The sequence below is a fragment of the Mus pahari genome, chromosome 21, assembly GCF_900095145.1.
Source record: "Mus pahari chromosome 21, PAHARI_EIJ_v1.1, whole genome shotgun sequence".
Classification (NCBI taxonomy): Eukaryota; Metazoa; Chordata; class Mammalia; order Rodentia; family Muridae; genus Mus; species Mus pahari.
In genome coordinates this window covers 28,633,198-28,638,215 of record NC_034610.1, presented here as the reverse complement: position 1 = coordinate 28,638,215, position 5,018 = coordinate 28,633,198, and the positions used below count along the sequence as shown (strand labels likewise).

General features: G+C 43.4%; 1 protein-coding gene across 3 annotated transcripts in view; it reads right to left on the bottom strand.

Annotated features, from left to right (window-relative positions):
* Positions 1 to 5,018, bottom strand: part of Plekhg1 (pleckstrin homology and RhoGEF domain containing G1) — a 220,344-nt gene that overhangs the window by 38,526 nt on the left and 176,800 nt on the right. The gene's annotated exons all lie outside the window — the stretch shown is intronic.

Below are 5,018 nucleotides of genomic sequence, written 5' to 3'. Positions count from 1 at the left end.
TNCGCACCACGATGTACAACGTCCACAAGCAGGTTTTTTAAGTGAACCTAGAAACCTGACCTTATTGTATCTTGGGTATTCTGAGCTTCTGGGCTAATACCCACTTACCAGTGAATGTATATCATGTGTGTTCTTTTGTGATTGGGTTACCTCACTCAGGATGATATCTTCCAGATCCATCCATTTGTCTATGAATTTCATAAATTTATTGTTTTTAATAGTTGTGTAGTACTCCATTGTGTAAATGTACTACATTTTCTGTATCCATTCCTCTGTTGAAGTACATCTGGGTTCTTTCCAGCTTCTGGCTATTATAAATAAGGCTGCTATGAACATAGTGGAGCATGTGTCCTTATTACAAGTTGGAGCCAAGGAGCTGAAAGGGTTTGCAGCCCCATAGCAGCAACATCAATATGAACTAACCAGTACCCACAGAGCTCCCTGGGACTAAACCACCAATCAAAGAAAACACATGGTAGGACTCATGGCTCTAGCTGCATATGTAGCAGAGGATGGCCTAGTCGGTCATCAATAGGAGAAGAGGCCCTTGGTTCTGTGAAGGTTCTATGCCCCAGTATAGGGGAATGCTAGGCCCAGGAAGCAGGAGTGGGTGGGTTGGAGAGCAGGGGGAGAGGGGAGGGGATAGGAGATTTTCGGAGGGGAAACTAGGGAAGGGGATAACATTTGAAATGTAGATAAAGAAAATATCTAATAAAAAAATAAAAAAACTTAAAAAAAAGTCTCATGAGCCCCAAATGGCCTCCAATTTGCTTTGTAGCTGAGGAGGACCTTGAACTGCTGATCCTCTGGGGATTTCAGCTTCCTGCTACCACATCCAGTTCCTTCCTCTTATGTTTTAATCTTATCTGTTACCCTGTTTTTTAAACACAGACATCCCTTTATCAGATAAGCAAATCACACTGTAGGATGGAGCTTGAGTGAACTCCACTGAAAGGCTTATGAATACAGATTGCTGGATGGAACACCATCCAGGTTTTAGTTAGGGACCATGGAGTTTTCAGTTAGGGACCACGCTTCGCTTTGAGACACTTGTGCTCTGCATACTTAACTGCCCCTCCCCTCACCCCCAGCAGTCTCCGGAGGCATTCCTTACTGGCTTACATTGCTCCACAGTACTTCAGTATTTGATTGAATATACAAAAGATTATTCAAGCAGCTTTTTGTTTAGGTTGTCTCTAGTCTTTGGAGGATCAATTATTACTGCCAAGTATCCTATCAGACCGACTGAAATTCTGTCAGTTTATCCGGCGGGTAGCTCTCTGGAAGAAGGATTGGTGGGTTGACAGGGTAAATTCCAATTTCTAAAAACTCGATTTGTACAGATTCCTCCTTATAGCTTCTGGGCCAATTTGAATCTGTTCCCAAACAGCATTTTAAACAGAGCACATTTTGCAGTATAATACTTCACAAGATCTAAATCAGTTGTCAACTTCTAAGCATTGGAGACTATAAAGAGCTTGATTTGTTGTTGTTGTTGTTGCTTTTCCTGAAAAAGTATAGATTCCATGGATCTACAAGTCATATGGCAAACACCTGTACCACTGTACCCTCTAAATGGCTTCTCCACATCGAGTGTGGTGCTTTGAATATGCTTGGCCCAGGCAGGGAGTGGCACTATTAGGAGGTATGGCCTTGTTCGAGTAGGTATGGCTTTGTTGGAGGAAGTGTGTTGCTTTGAGACCCTCCTCCTGGCTGACTGGAAGACAATCTTCTTCTGACTGCGCTTCTTCCAGAAAGCTACCCACAGGATAAACTGACAGAATTTCCGTCAGTCTGATAGGATACTTGGTAGAACTCTTGGCTCCTCCAGCGCCATGTCTGCCTACACGCTGAAATGTTTCCTTTTATGATGATAATGGACTGAACCTCTGAAAGCCAGCTCCAACTAAACGTTGTTCTTTATAAGAGTTGCCTTGGTCATGGTATCTCTTCATAGCAATGGAAACCCTAAGACATTAAGTTAGACATTTATTGGCTGTGCAGGACAGTCCTGGCTCCAGGGATAAGAAAAAAAGCAAAGAGATTTGCCCAGGTCCTTCAGCAAGTGCACAGCAGACATGAGCTTTCCAGGAGAGCTTTCCAGGAGTCTCGATGACTCAGAGTGTCTGGTCTTTTCTCACTCTGGGATAGAAGAATATCCAGCTACCTTTCCTCACACATTGAGATATTTAGGATCATGGGACATGCCACATTGAAAACGATGGCCTCCATGAAGATACACTGCATATAGTCATATAGTCAACCTATATATACTAGTCCCAATTTTGTCACAGTTGATTCTGTTCCTGTTCTAGAGATTTCTCCATCAGTAGCATATCCTTAATAGAGGATTAAATGCAGATTTGACCTTAGATGTTTAAGGATCAGCACACTTTGCAAACAATGGTTTTATTAAAGCAACAACAACAACAACCCAATAGTCCCTAGGCCTGTTAATGCTTAAATGTCATTAGTCATTGTATGATGCTAGTCCAAATCCTTTTAAAGATGCAGTTACAGGAATACATTATACAAATTAGAAAAAGCAGATACGGCTTTCTAGTTATTCAGCTTTTTCAGTTTCTAATTAGAGGGGATGCAGAAATGAGGGAATTATGCAAAAACCCAAGCTATAAGAAACAGCGCTGCCAGGGCTGGTGAGATGGCTCAGTGGGTAAGAGCACCCGACTGCTCTTCCGAAGGTCTGGAGTTCAAATCCCAGCAACCACATGGTGGCTTACAACCATCCGTAACAAGATCTGACGCCCTCTTCTGGAGTGTCTGAAGATGATGACAGTGTACTTACATATAATAAATAAATAAATAAATCTTTAAAAAAAAAAAAGAAAGAAACAGCGCTGCCAAACAGAGCATGCGGGACACCTAACGGCTGCTGAATGTGTGACAGGGAAAAGAAGCCTGTGGGATCTCAGTGCTTTTCTGCCACAAATCCCTCTCTCCCTTGTAGTCTTTGACTTCAAGGAGGTTTTCCTGGACTCAGTACATATGTAGCACATGCGGCCAGTCGCTTGACATAAGTTTTCAACACTAGCGACTTCTTGATGATAATTCCAATATGTGGCAAGTGTGTGTATATGTTGTTTGTGTACATACATGTATTTATATGTAGCGAGTATTTGCTGCACCTTTCTGTGTATATGTGCTCATTCTCCACAGCTATGAAGGAAGGGAAGCCTTCGGGGGAGACGACGGGGCACTGAGGGAGAAGAAGATAAGGGGAAGTCGGAAGTCATTCAATCTCTCCTGCACGCTGCCCAGAGTAAGCCCTAGTGACAGTCCAACGAGGGATGAGCACGATGGTGGCTAACAGGCAATCTGAGGACAGACTCAAGCCTTTCAAGACGCTTCCACAGCCCTGATTATAGATCAGTAGATATGGGGCATCAGGCCCAGTAGTGAAGGCTTCGCTCTGTTCCTCAAGCCATCTGGAAGCAGTCAGGAAGACCAAACAGTGTTTTCTTTCTCTGGCTAGGGACTTCCTTAGCCTACGCGTACTCCGAAAGCAACCCAGGTCAAAGATGACTCTCTGTGTGGGAGCCCCGGCGATTCAGATAAGAGCAAAAATCGGCTGCCAGCTCTGCCTCTTCTGCTAATGACCTCTCAATTAAAGCAATTTTCCATTCCTCTCAGAGCAGAGCAGCCGGTGACAGTTCAGCAAAACACCTCGTCTAAATGTCAGGGTGCTGAGTGAGAAGCGGGCAGTGCGGAGGCTGCCACCCCCTCCGGACTCCGGCTCCCATGTGAAAGTGCCGAGTGCTGAAGTCGGTCTTCTAATTAAACTTGGCAATATTACAGTGAAAAATGAGATTTGAGAGTTGGCAGGGAGGCACATAAACAAACTTTTATGTGAATAATTAAGCCAGAGTTAAGCGAACACTGGAGACTCTTTAATCAGCTCGTGATTACAGTTAGTAGTAAAAGCTGAAAGTTTTCCGAAAATGTCAGTGTTGCGCATGTGCAGTACTTATTTTAACATACCTTCCTTGAAAGGCTCAGCCTATCTCTTTGTTTTTACACCATTTTTCTTGTTTCTGTTTTCTTTGTCTTTTAAAAATTCCTACCTATAAAAGAATCCATTACAAAGTGGGCAGCAGTGAAAAAAACCCTCCCGTGTGTGTGTAATCACGTCTGCACCCACATCTTAAATGGGAACACACACAAAGCTGTAAAAAGACAGGAAGAGTTATACACGGGCCCGCTGATTAGCTTTTAGTGATTTCCATCAAACCCAGGCAGCTATTAGGTTTGACTTCCTAGTCACGTGGACGGGTCTGCGGCCATCAGAACTAACCCTATGAAGCAACATCTTAGTCCACCTTGGCCTCCAGGGCTCTAAATGAGGTGCCAATTGATGGTCGGTTCCAAAGCATTGCTATGAACTCTGCTTCAACCTGGTCCACTTCAGACCTTCGTACATCCTCAGAAATCACGTGAGGTTTTTCTGCAAGATGAGTTCTTCTAGATCCATCTTTTCCAGAGCTCCAAAGGAAAACTCGAATAAGACAGGAGGTTGTGTGTGTGTACACCAGGCAGCATCTTGTGGGCTGCCCAGGATATTGCAGCGTGACAGACTTCCAAGTTCAGAGCCTGAACTTGCTTCATGTCAAGCTCATGTCTTGTACTTTTGTAAATACCACCAATGACAGATAAGGAAAGTATAGGAAATTCAGGGTGTTTTTAAGCTGCAGGAAGTTGGCTACACTGCTCTTTACTCGTTGAGGGGTAACAGCAGTGACTATACTGGTACCACACATATCACACGCAAAACATGTAGTTTCTTGTGTGTGTGTTTGAATGGATTTAGAGGTATGTTATATGGATTTGTTTTTCTTTACATTCTCTACTCCGGATTCTCTCCTCTTAAATTTTAAATCTTTCCAAAAAAGGAATAGATAACATTATCCAATCATTATACACACTCTGGGCATACTACAGCTAATCTCTCTCTCTCTCTCTCTCTCTCTCTCTCTCTCTCTCTCTCTCTCTCTCTCTCTCTC